This window comes from Phoxinus phoxinus, assembly GCF_949152265.1.
Source record: "Phoxinus phoxinus genome assembly, chromosome: 19".
In the NCBI taxonomy this organism is placed as follows: Eukaryota; Metazoa; Chordata; class Actinopteri; order Cypriniformes; family Leuciscidae; genus Phoxinus; species Phoxinus phoxinus.
This window is the reverse complement of record NC_136894.1, coordinates 22,300,990-22,315,536: the sequence shown is the minus strand read 5'-3', so window position 1 is coordinate 22,315,536 and position 14,547 is coordinate 22,300,990. Positions and strand designations below refer to the sequence as shown.

Sequence of the window (14,547 nt, the reverse complement as noted above, 5' to 3'; positions counted from 1 at the left end):
ACGGTGAACAATTTCGAAACATTTGATTCTTTCATACTTCTGAACCATAATTATTAAGATGTAACCATTTTAGATCAAAGATATGCATGAGACGCCTTTGATAATGTATGGTTTTTAAGAGAAACAAAATAGGATTTTTTTTTCCCGGCTTCAGTCAAACTCATAGCCTGAGGGTTTCAGTTAGAGCGAGATCTCTCCTCTATACTGATGCAACAAAGAGAAAAACAGCCCCCTAAAGCTGCTCGGAGTGCTCTACTTCTGACGCTTAGTGGAAATGTGTTTGTTATTATAAAAGATCTAAAAGCATTAATAAGAACAACAAGAAATGTTTTCCTCTTTTCTCCATTGACCGGCTAAAATATCCTGCACGATGCCAAACATGGTGCATTCGAGAACATTCAAATAAATGAGTGGGTTTTTTTCTTTTCTTTTTCACTGAAAAGACATGGGGGAAATTATTCTTAGAGTCTTAAGAATTATATGATAAATATAACCGGAAAAAAAAGCTTGCCTAGCCAACGCAGGTCACATCTCACAGCCCAAACCTGCCATTTCTGTTTATAGTAGCAGATATGGCTGCCTATCAAAACACAATTCAGTAGTCAGGAGGTGTTTATATAGGGGTTTTGGTTTATGTAACACTGAGGAGACTCCGTACGCACCATTTCAGTTCCACACTGAACGTCCCTTCACTCTCTTTGCCAGAAATAGGCTGATTCAAACAAACGGCCCTATAGAGTCTCACTGCCTTTGATCCGGGTGTTGAACCAGGCCAGGTTTTCCGGCCCTGCGTTTGTCGCTCCACACCCTGGCAGGATCCTGAACGCCGTCCCTGTCTTTCCAAAAGCCTCGGCTAGCTCTGCCATGGCCTCTGCAGCGGGAGCGACTGATGACGCCAGGCTCAAGGCTATATCAGCAAATCAGACGTATACGGCCCTGCTCCACCCCGAACTACCCTGCAAACGTTCACGCGTACCGCTTCGTTCTCAATGAGAGGTTTTTTGTTGTTGTTGTTCCTCAAATACTGGCCAGTTTTCCAGGTTTTTTTTCTCTTTCTTCGAGGTCTCATCAACTGAATTTCTCCATTCATTCCTGCTTTAATTCAAATACACATACAGAAGTGCAATGGACTATTACTGTGGATGCAATTATTGCTACCCTCTGTAAATATGAGCAATGAAGGCTCTGAAAATTAATCTGCTTTGTTTATAATTTTTTTATATTTTGATGTATTCATGCATTCATAACACTTTACAATAAGGTTCATTAGTTAACATTAGTTAATGTATTAACTAACATGAACTAACAATGAGCAATACATTTGTTACAGTATTTATTAATCTTTGTTAATGTTAGTTAATAAAAAATACAGATGTTCATTTTTTGTTCATGGTAGTTCACAGTGCATTAACTAATGTTAACAAATACAACTTAGATTTTAATAATGTATTAGTAAATGTTGAAATTAATATGAACTAATAAATGATCTAGAAGTATTGTTCATTCTTAGTTCATGTTAACTAATTAACCTTATTGTATAGTGTTACCTATTCATGTAGTATATGTACATTAAAAATTCTATCTATCTATCTATCTATCTATCTATCTATCTATCTATCTATCTATCTATCTATCATTTATTTTGATTGATTGACTTTTTTTAATGTCCTGTATATTAGTTGGGATTTTAGGTTGTAAAGTAGTTAAAAATAAAAAAGGCTCATATACACAAACTTCTGACCTAAATGCTCAATCTTATTAAACTAATTAATCACAGTAGCCTAATCACAGTGACAAGGTTAGCTGGGTGACATTCTCCAAAATCTACATTTTGATTTTTTTTTTTCCAGTCAGTCCCACATGATCTCCTTCGCTCTCTGTTGCCCCATTCATTCAAATATTTTCTCAAGGTTAACAGGTAGAAAATGTTTCGAGTGTGTCGGGCTGCTTTAAGTCGAGGGTGTGGTGGGCAAAGAAGGAGGCGTCTCTCAGGACTGCATTAATCAGAGAGAATGACAAAACCATATCTGTGACGACAACCACGGCTCAGCTGCCCGACGTCGGCTGTAACGGAGGAGGAGGATAACTTTATTAATCAACATCTCTTGATTAATTGTTATAAAGTGTCATCCATAAATTTTCCTTCGATTTAATAATTCTTGAGGAAGACTTAACAATCTCCCTCGTGATTTGAGTTTTATTGAGGGCTGTACCGAGCGAGGTGCGCTGACATAAATAGCATCTCAGTGGCCAGTCTCCTCCTCACTGACAGATATGAAATACAATTATCAGTGTGATCTGTTTAAAAATTCATCATCAGCCTACTGTCTACAGAGGAAACACACTCGCTCGCTCTCAATCTCCTGCTTTCTCTCTGTCTCTTATTCATGTACACATACGCACCCGCGTAGAGTGTATATGTAGAGGGGTCATAACTGATAAGCTGTTCTATCCATTTAAAATTTCATTGTTTTTTCTCTCCCTCCAGCTCGTTAAGTTATTTTAACTGTGGATATTGTATTATGTGCTCTGGTGCGGCCCCCCCTTTATATTAAAACATAAATCACTGGATAATCAATCAGTAAATGACAATGCTGAGGCAAATCGCTGCTATCATTGTTCCCACACAGAATATCATTAATATGACTCTTATCAGAGATGAAACAGCCAAACACACTCGAAACGACTCCGCATATGGCGCACAATCCATTTTTTAAAGTGACCTCATCCTAACCATACGTTTTTAAACCCTTTTCATGTCATGCTTCAAATACATACTTATACGGGCTGTGCAAACAGGACGTGTTCTTGAGTTCAACAGCTGCAGAAGAATGGTTCTGAAGGTAGGCACCTTGACATGCGTTTATTTTACTCTTTTTAACTTGGGACGCAAAATTCTGAAAAAATAAAGAATGGTTAAGAATGTGCATGTAATACATGTTTCCAGAAATATATATATATATATATATATATAGTGCATATATTGAAGCTAATTTGTACAGATTTTCTGATTCAATATATGCACTATATATATATATATATATATATATATATATATATATAGTGCATATATTGAAGCTAATTTGTACAGATTTTCTGATTCTATTTGGTTCTGATTCACAAGCTCTATTGAAATCCAAACCATTTGGACGTTTTTCAATAATGTCACTTCAGCTTACATATGAAACAAATTCTGGGAACCTTTTAATGTAGGCTACATAACAAAATATTAACATTAACGATATAACACACACACACATAACGTTCTCGGTAAAAAAATGTAAGCGTACCGTTCTCCACCCATGGTTCGGCACGCACTTGCACCGCGTTTAATCTCAAATCTGACAACGCATATATTTAATATGGATTGTTGAAAATAACAATGCGTAAAACAGACCAATAGAGTTCCGCTAATGTAGGCCTATGTTTCTGTCAATGGATACACACGTCACTATTTGTAAACTTGTTCAATGTGAGTGCCGAATGCTCGAACATGACCAGTCATTTACGCCGTCATCATCCGGGTGTTGATAGCACGCGAGCGCTGGTAAAACCTGATCAATGTCACAAACTAACTAAACTCACTTGCACATGTTTTTAAGCCTTGTCAATTTAAAATATTCAAGAGCAAGAAGACGAGAATGATAACTTGGCACGTGCTGAAAAGATTTTTGTGCTCATCCAAACTGCGCACACGGAAAGGCGTGTCTCAGACAGCGGCAAATTCAACAATTTGAATCACAAAAAATTATGTCAACATGTCTGTCTTGGTGAGTAATGTTAATCAAACAACAAAAGACAGGGAAATCACTCCCCAGCTAGCAATTTTGCGTTTAAAGACGTACAGTAGCCGTCCAAACACAGCCCTGACATCTAGGCTAAAACAAGGTGAAATTTGGGCTGTCAGTGAAAATGTAATAGATGTCTAACCAAAGCCCAAGAATAGACTAGTCATCAATTAGAAAACATGTCAAAGAAATGAAACCAAACACCTTGTAATCACTGTTGACTTTGCTTACATGATGGAATACCATAAATCTCGCAAGTTATTTTGGCAAAAATGACATGTAACCAAATTCAAGGTTATTTTAGCTAGGAGTTTGTTACTCAAAGTCGGACTTTATCGGGTCTATAGTTAACAGAGTCGTTGAAATTATGGCTATTGCTTGCTGGGTCACTGCTCTTGACTGAATATCTTTCGTAACTTTAATAATGATTCATCTTTAATTTATACAGTAAAATATGCAATGTTATTTTACGTTTGATTACTTCATTCAATTTCCGTACCTGAAAACTACAGTTAGACCTACCTGAAAAGCACTGTTTATTTTATTTGTTTCTTTGCTCTATTGTATTTATTTGTGTTGTTGTGTGTCGCTAGTTTGTTCTTATTTTCTTTATTTTTATTTGACAGAAGTAATTTTTTCCCTGATTATAACACATACTGAACCGTACCAAACTGTGTACGGTGACCCTAAAACTGTGATACAAACCGAACCGTGAGCTATTTGAACTGTTATACCACCCCTATATACCGGTATGTATGTATGTATGTATATATAAATATATAAATATATATATATATATATATATATATATGTATATATATATATATGTATATATATATATATATATATACATATTACATTTACAATTTAATACAATTATGTATTATAAAATATATTATTTTAATGCATTTTATAAAAATTATATATATTTAAGTCTTTTTCAACGATTCATAAAGTCCCCCTGTAGTCAATATTGTTTCACCTTAAAACTCATCTTTGATCACCAAAATTACATTTTTAAAAGTGTTTTTCTTGTAAAAAATGGCCCTGCCTTACATAGTTTGAATGTAACTCTACAATATTGCTTCATTTAGTATACGCGGTTCTATGAATATGCAAATTAGCCCCGCCTCCACTCACTGACACCAGCTCAGAGATCCACTCGTTGACCTGATTGGTTACAAGGTAGTTTGTGACGTCAGAAACACCAGCGATTACAATCCACGTTTTTGAGACTTTGACCTAAAAACAACATAAAAAGCTTGATTTTCAGGGGGACTTTAATTTAGTGCATTACAAAAATAATAATTTAAAGAATTAACATAATGGCCTAAGCTATGCCGTTCAATTGTGTATTATATATATATATATATATATATATATATATATATAGAGAGAGAGAGACACGCACACACATTTATAAAAATAAATATAATATATATTAATATTAGGCCTACATATAATATAAAATATTGTTTCTAATGTCTTTTATTAAAATACTACAATTTTATATATTTAAGAAGTAATTTTTGGATGATTCATTAAAATAACTCATTTGTTCCTAAATCAAACAACACTGGTCACACTGTATTGTGCCAGTTCATAAGAGTCATTTCTTCCTTAACCAGATTTAGGTGTAAAGGTAATATTTGGGATTTCAAGAATCAACGTTTCAAATGAAAATCTGTATTTTCCAAACTTGGATTGGCAGTCTTGCTATTTACATTTGCGCTTCAAACAAAAACAACTTCTGCAGATATTCGCAAAATACAGAAGTGCAGCAGAGACACCCAACTTATGTCTTTAATTAAAGCTTTGGCCTGTTACATCTCCATTGTCCCGCGGATTCCTTCAATACAGCTGTACGGCAAAGACGGTGCCGTCCTCATCAGACTGCTGGTTGCCAATTAAACAGTGAAAGGGACTCGGCGTCCACACCCACCTCAGCTGGCAGCGGCCCAATTTACAACCGGCGTGTCACCACGCGTCTGTAAGTGGGCTGATCTACACGTGTCACGGCTGAAGTTTGCAGTCTGCCGAGACCGTGGATGGACAGGTAGTGCCAACCCCACCTCAGCCAGCCCTCCTCCTCCTCTCTCTCTCTCTCTCTCTCTCTCTCTCTCTCTCTCTTCCTCTGCTGATCAAGGACACTCCTATCAGCATGAGCGCAGAGAGAGGCCATCCATCAGGGCAGATGGGTAATAGAAACACTGTGTGACAATGGTCATCAGCGTCGAAAACAACAGCCTATAAACATCCAGTGACACGCGCTCCGGAGTAGGAGGTGGTGGAGCGGGGGTGGTAAAACCAGGAATTGAGACAGGGAGAGAGACAGCATGAAAGATTATGGAAGGAGAGACCGAGAAATGATTTAGAAACAGAGGTAACAGAAACACATTTGTGTGTGCCAGCGCATCTCAAAGTCCAACGCAAACAAAGCCAAGGTCCGTCGTCATGCCGTGACTGTTTATTCCACAAACGAGACAGAGAGTAACAAATTGACAGAAGTGATTAAATGGCGAACGAGATGATGAAGAGAAGAAGGGAGGCGATCACACGGCAGATCTGAGGCCTTCGCTAAAACAACCCCGTTTTGTCCTCTTTCAAAGGTCTTCGTTGCAAAACGCCGCAAAAATCGTTTTTTGACTTTTGCCGCTCAAACGCTTTTATTTATTTACCTCGGCATATATTTATTTCATTCTCCCGTTTGCCAAATAAAGACTAATTAGAGGAGCAGAGACGTTTCGAAATGGGAAGCCTGCCTCACATGGTGGGATTTTTTTTCTCTTCCTCTTTTCTAATTTTTTTGTCAGCTTTTTTCTCTCCCCCATCAGTTTAATTAGCCAACATTTGTCTCAGTTTTCCTGAGCAGCGTTTGTTTATCCTAGTGTCACGCCTGACATTGGCCAATTAGTGCAGTGAAATTGTTTAGCCTCAATAGCACAAGCAGTGGAAAACACTCCTGAGATGTTTGCTGCGAGCTCACGGGGAGATTCAGAGAGAAATTTGGGGAAAGCGAAAAAGGGATGTCAGAGTATTTCGGTTGATTATGAAGAATCATGACCGCATGAGGGTTTTGATTATGAGTAATTTTTAGGAAGATGTTATTGGTTGCTTGACAGCAGTGAAATATGGATAGAGTTTAGGCAGAAAGTCCTTTCCTAATTTAATAATACATGATTTTTTTAAATTGCTAATTATTTTCAAAATTATTTGTTCATTAAATCATGACGGTCAGTCACTTATACCTTACAATTACAAAAAAGCAGCATGTTGAAGTCAAAATATAAATTCCCCTTATTTGCTTTTTCTAATGCACCAGGGTGTTCTTGAACGATTCATTAATGCGTGAATTCTAAAGAAACATCTGTAATATTTCGTAAAATATATACTTTTTATGCAATATTTTGGTGTCATAGTGAGACTTTTTACAATCTAGCATCATCCGACATCCCGTTTTCCTCTGAAATAAGGCACATTTCTTAAGTATAAAGGTTTGCCATGACATGTAATATTTATGCCAAAATACCATTTTCTACAGTCACTACTACTGTAAATTTATATTAAATTCATTTGGGATCCCATTTAAATAGTAGTCTTTCCTTTTGTGATATCAGTAGTGGCTAATATCGACTTAACACCATTTTGATGCAAAAGCAATAACTGTAGTAATGGTAACTAGGATATTTTAGTGGAAACTATGGTTACCATGGTGAATATTTGTAAGCGTAGGCTATACTTGGCTATACTGAAAATCACAAATTGCCTACAAAATGTACTATAGAAAGAGAAAACAAAGCATCAAACATACATTCTCATATTCAACGTTCCATTCAGTACCACAATTCAAGGGCTTCAGATGCTCTCCAGGAAGACACCGCAAACACAAAGACACGCAGAGGCTGTAGGGTACTTTAATATAATATGCCTACACTATTAATACTCTCTTTAGGTCTTTCAAAGCTATTTTGGTCCTGAAATTGGAATATTTATTTTGTGTTGGTGCTCCATTCTGACTGATGTGCTCGACATGACATGCTGCAGGTTTGATTTTATGGATATGAAGTGTTAATACATCCCCCGCTGGATAAGTCATTTTGACTCATTCTTGCATGCACACGCGTGTCGGAAAGAGTGAATCTACGTGCCTGAAAGAGAGAGAGAGAGAGAGAGAGAGAGAGAGAGAGAGAGAGATTGACTCGGCACACCGCCTGCCCTCACACAACAATTACCGCAGTCAAGGCCCACTGCAAAGATAAATTAATGTCTCCTCACCAGACAAAAGATTTTCTGTTCACTAAAATACAGGAACTATCATGTAGCAGTACGTGTTTAGAGTATGTTTACCATTTAAAACGACTCATGGAAATACCTTGTTTAACCTAAGAAGCTCAGGTAAGACTAAATAAAAAGACGTTCTTGTGCCTTTTTGAGGGGGCAACAGTGGTGGTCCTGGCTCACCCTGTTCACTTGAAGAGGGACGACATGACGAGAGGAAAATAAAAACTTTTAATGACTTAGTGGGTCTTCGTGTATGTGTCTAGGGGTACATTTATAAAAATAACTGAAAATTCTTGTGCATATAAAATATATTGAATGAACATGGTGTGTGTGTGTGTGTGTGTGTGTGTGTGTGTGTGTGTGTGTGTGTGTGTGTGTGTGTGTGTGTGTGTGTGTGTGTGTGTTTAGAGAGAGACAGAGGGAGATAGTTATGTAAAAAAACAAAACATAATTGATTGTTTATTTATATACATACTGTATATGGTACTCTCAACAGCCACTTTCTTAAGGACACTTGTTCAATATCTAATCAAATGGCAGCAGCTCAATGCATTTAGGCATGTAGACATGATCAACATGAGCTCCTGAGGTTCAAACAGATCATCAAAATGGGGGAAAAGGAGATTTAAGTGGCTTTGAACATGGCATGATCGTTGGTGGCAGAAGGGCTGGTCTGAGTATTTCAGAAAGTGCTGATCTACTGGCATTTTCACGCACAACCATCTCTAGGGTTTACAGAAAATGGTCAGAAAAAGAGAAAATATCCAGTGAGTGGAAGTTCTGTGGGTGAAAATGCCTTGTTGATGCCAGAGGTCAAAGGAGAATGGCCAGACTGGTTCTAGCTGATAGAAAGGCAACAGTAACTCGAATAGCCACTCTTTACAACTGTGGTCTGCAGAAGAGCATCTCTGAATGTTCCCATCGAACCTTGAAGTAGTTGGACTACAGCAGCACAAGACCACACTAGGTGCCACTCATGTCAGCTAAGAACTCACATGGGGTTACCAAAATTGGACAATAGAAGATTGTAAAAACATTGCCTGGTCTGATGAGTCTCAATTTCTGCTGCAACATTTAGATGGTCGGGTCAGAATTGGGCGTAAAAAACATGAAAGCTTGGATCCATCCTGCCTTGTATCAACGGTTCAGGGGGGATGTTTTCTTGGCACACTTTGAGCCCCTTTGTACCAATTGAGCATTGTTTAAATGCCACAGTTTTAACTGAGTATTATAGCTGACCATGACCATCCCTTTATGACCACTGTGTACCCATCTTCTGATGACTACTTCCAGCAGAATAATGCACTAATAATAGTGCAAATATATAAAATACACAATAATGCAATAATGTCACAGAGCTCAAATCATCTCACACTGGTTTCTTGAACATGACAATGAGTTCACTAAACTCAACCAGCCTCCAGTCACCAGATCTCAATCTAATAGAGCACCTTTGGGATGTGATGGAACGGGAGATTCGCATCATGAATGTGCAGCCGACAAATCTGCAGCAACTGCACGATGCTATCATGTCAATATAGACCAAAATTCTAGCACCTTGTTGAATCTACTGTATGCTACAAAGAATTAAGGCAGTTCTGAAGGTTCAACCCCGGTACGAGTGTACCTAATAAAGTGGCCTGTGAGTATATACTGTATATTCGCAGCTGTGTACAACTAAAAAAAAGATATACTTTATATTTAAATTGAATTTGATACAAATACACACATAAAATATATACATTTCAGTTTATATTAAAATACTGTACATATATATGAAATGTAAAAATACTGCATTTAATTTATGTGTCCAGTAGTTTTTTTCCTGCATGATTTTGCTTGTTTTTCTTTGCATGTGACCAAGATATAATCGCATCCTATTTATGCAGCCTTCCTTCTCTTTAGTCTATTATAAGATTTGTTATAGTTGTTATTATTGCATTTAACCATTTCTCTACTACACCACTTCTGATTGTGTGTATATATAGGGCCCTTCCTCTTACATCGGCCTGAAATAGTTATATAATGCAAGAGGTGAGAACGTCTTCGATGTGTCGAGTTGGCAAGGGGGCTTTGAGTTAAGACGTTAAGATGTGTCGAGTAGTTCACACTACACAGAGCACAGATTCAATTTAGCACTTCCTCCGCGCCACCAGAAACCACGCGCAAGGCGTTTCAAACCACAGACTCCCAAACAGCGGCCGACACTTCCTCTCCAGCCTGCAGTCTATCTTATCTATCTTCTCATCTGTATCATCCTCGTCTGACTGGAACAAAGACAAGCGGCATCGCTGAAGTGGCACTGACAGCTTTGCAGGGGAAGAGTGAGGCTGCTCTGTGGGGAGAACTGGGAAAGTGTGCAGCCTGTGGCAGAAGGGAAACGCCAGCGTATCTTTCATGCCGCCCTCAGCCTTTAGCTCCGGGCTCCCACTCAGAATCACACACGCTCATGTCACCCTAAGGCAGCAGTCTCAAACACTTAAACTCAAACCCAGAGGTGTTTATGGAACTCTACTGTTCAGCCCAGTGTCTTCCTCATTCAATCCCAGCGACTGGCAGTCTGACTGCTGGTTCGGGTGGTGAGGTCTAATTATGTGTAGACACACTGATATGTTATATGTAGCGCTCACACACACATAGCCACAAATAGACAAACACATAAGGTGCACATGTTCCTAGAGCTAGTGAGCTGTCGTACTGCATGCTGCCTACATGGGCAGCTGCCTTCTAAGACGGAATCCTGACTAATTAGGAACACTATACATAAGCAGTGCCACATGAATAGCACTCCCCAGAACTATTTTCAATGGAGTTCTCCATTAGAGTTGCTGGTTTCTTGAGTTTTTCCCGAAATTTAAATATAACGTATCATTTTGTTTTTTTATTATACACAACTGGGAATATATATACTCACAGGCCACTTTATTAGGTACACCTTGCTAGTACTGGGTTTCTTCGTGGCATAGATGCAACAAGGAGATTTTGGTCCATATTGACTGGATAGCATCACACAGTTGCTGCAGATTTGTCGGCTTCACATACAGTCAAACCAAAACTTATTCAGACACCAGATTTTTATTTTATTTTATTTTTTTAATAGTGGATGCAGGACACTATAGTTCATTTATGTAAGTGAGAATAGCAAGGTGTCTGAATAAATTTTGGGTTGACTGTACTTGATGCGAATCTCCCGTTCCATCACATCCCAAAGGTGCTCTATTGGATTGTGATCTGGTGACCGTGGAGGTCATTTGAGTATAGTGAACTCAATGTCATGTTCAAGAAAACAGTTTGCAACTCGAGTTGCAATACTTACAAAATGCGGCTACCAGGATCTTAAATGGATCCAGGATATGCAATCATATTACTCTGGTTTTGGAATACTTGCATTGGCTCCCAGTTATGTTCCGGGTTGATTTCAAAATTATGATGCTTACACTTACTTTTTACTTTTATTAACTGTATTTGTATATTGTGTACAGTGCTTTGAGAAGCTTGAGAAGTTTATTTATATTATTATTATTAGCATTTTGTTAGCACAAACATTAGAGCATAGCGCTAGCAACACCAAGGTCATGGGTTCGATCCCAAGGGAATGCCAGAAGGGATGTAGTGTATATTTTAAATGCAATTGTCACTTTAGAGGTCATTTACACTACACTGTTTTCAACTAAAAACTGAGAACTTTTATGTGTTTTGGTCGTTTATTTAGCCAACACAACAACACTGTTTTGGGGGCCTGAAAACGCAAACTTTTCAAAACGGATTCAAGGTACAAGATTTTGAAAAATACTCTGTTATCGGCTCTGTGTGAACTACAAAAAAGCAAATTAGGCGTGTAGTGTTTCTTTATCGCCAATGCCAACTACTGGACTGGCATGCATAATAAAACGTTTTTTTAGTCTATCGCGTTTTAGCGTTTTATAGCCCCATGTGAACAGGGACTGTTTTGACAACATTGCCGTGATGTACGGGAAAAGCGCAAAGGAAAAACATTTCCATTTTAAGTGCATTGCTGTTGTGTAAACGTACCCTAAATGTCAATTAGAATGTTGCTAAGCTAACAGTAACATACTCCGGAGAACTCCGGTCAATAGGAGAACTCCGGTCAATTTTAACATTGTAACAATAGATGTGAAAGATATGAATAAAAATGAGTTATTTCAGCCAGCGCAAATACCTGTATTTACATCCTGTTTTCGGTCGAAGTCCAAAGTAGTCGATTGTCGAGTTCACGCGCGTGATCATAGGTAACTAAACCTATGCGCGTGAACTCGACTCGATTTTGTCGTTGTTCTCTGTATTGACAGCACTCCAAATTTACAAAAAAATGAGCTCAATGTTAAAATTGACCGGAGTTCTCCTTTAAGCAAAAACATAGCACACACAAATATTGGGTAAAATAACCCCTTTTTATTATTTATATAACTGTATTTTTAAATAAAAAACAAGTGTTAAGTGTTAACTAAAACTATTAAAAGTTCTCTGTAATTGAAACAAAGATTTAATGAAATAAAATATAAATATTACATGAAAAACAAACACAAATCAGAATTTTGGAGTTTAAGTTGAAGTACTAAAATAAGTACAAACTTGCTAAAAGTCGAATAAAATAAATTAAAGTAAAATAGAAATAATAATAGAAATATATATATATATAAAAATAATAGAAATGACAAAAGTATATAATAAAATTAAAATTAAAACTGAAAATATAAAAACAAAAGCTATTTCAAATATGAATAATAATCAAGCGTAGCGTCAGTTCTGGCAGGTCACGTTAGTCAAGCTCGCATCAGCTGACTCTCAGCTGATCCACGTCTACCTATAGGAATACGACACCCATCACCGTATACATATATAAGCTCCTTCAGTATTATCAGCAGATATCGCTTTCACAGGAGTGAATTACCCTCCTCCATCCCCAGCTCCTCCTCTCGCCCAGTCAGGATTTGGTATTCTGATTCCCCTTGAATCGGAATAAATTCTCGAATTATGTTGTAATTGTCAATCGTATTTGACGATAGTGGTCCTGACAGAACTATAATACTATTTAAATGATGCTAAAGAAACACTGAGAAAATTTTAATTTTCTTTTGCTTTGACTTTATTTTTTAACAAAATGCATTGTCTTCTCTTTGAAAGATACATTTCAAAAGAATTTGTCCAAAATGAGGTATCTTAAGCAGCTCACTATAGGTTGTACATCCATATATTGGACCACATGCACAAATCTTGAAATACACACAGAAACGCACATGTATATATATTTACAGAAACAAGAGCGCGCGCACACACTCCCACTCACAGACACCGCAGAAGAGTGGATTTCACAGCCATGGCAGCAGATGCTGCCGCACAAGTGTCAATGTGCAGAAATGTCAGATATTAAAATCTTGTGACTCTCGGGGGGATCGGAGGGCATAATTTTGTCACCGTTTCATTATGACTGTGAGATTGTAATTGTTGTGGTTTACCTGACACGAGTTTGGTGGCATATGTGGATATTTGTGTGTTCTCATGTTCACACAATCGCGGTTTTGAAGGGGGGGGGGGTGGCGATGATGGCAGGCCTGCGGAGGAGGAGTGGGAGTGGGGGGGGGGGCTTTCGCTGGGAACAGGGTTCAGACGGATCACCGCGCCCGTGCCGGGGTTTGAGTCGGCAGCGGGCAGATGGACCGCTGACACTGGCACAAGGAGAAAGTATAAAGTCGAGTAGACAGGAGGGGAAAAAAACGAGGGAGTCAAAAAATACATCATCATCATCCTCGCTGACACTCTGTTGGTCTTGACCTTAACAGGCTGGAGTGTTGTCAGACGCAGGCAGCAAGGCCTGATGGGAGAGTCAGGCATGTCTGTGGGCGCAGGGCTTCATTCGGCTGTAGGGGCTGCGCTGCATCTAAACTGCTCACGCTAAACACGTCTCTGCTCATGCACAAATAACAATCCAACCACAGCTGAGCCATCTTAATAAATATTTTAGAGGAGTGTGATCACACGGTCTCCACATTTGCTGAGTTTTTATTGAATATTTGACACTTTCTGAAGCTTTTAACCTGTAGCATCCTGGTTTCATGAGGTAAAATATTTTTTCTCCACACAGTAAAATTGTTTTGCCAACCAACCTGAAATTGGGCTATTGTTTTTGAAAACCTAGATTTAGAGTTGCAAAACCTAGATTGCGCTTTGTCAAAGAGCACATTTTCAACCAGTTTGTACACTATACAACTCAGACATAGATTAAACAACATGTAGACAGTCTCTGATGCTGTGATCTCACATGGCATACACAGGATTTCCCAATCTTGCATCTTATTGAGTCACCCAATAACAAGTGTAGTGTGTACACGTTCCTCAGTTGACACCAGGACGCTTAAATCCCACAGGAGACGGGTCGAGCTCTGATCTACACCAAACCTCATCTGATCACAATACAGACCTTCCATTCCTTGATTCCACACATACACACACCACGTTG

The 14,547-nt window shown here is 38.3% G+C and overlaps 1 protein-coding gene across 3 annotated transcripts in view; it reads right to left on the bottom strand.

Moving 5' to 3' along the window:
• tshz1 (teashirt zinc finger homeobox 1) overlaps nt 1-14,547 on the bottom strand; it is a 283,121-nt gene that overhangs the window by 39,904 nt on the left and 228,670 nt on the right. The window lies entirely within an intron of this gene.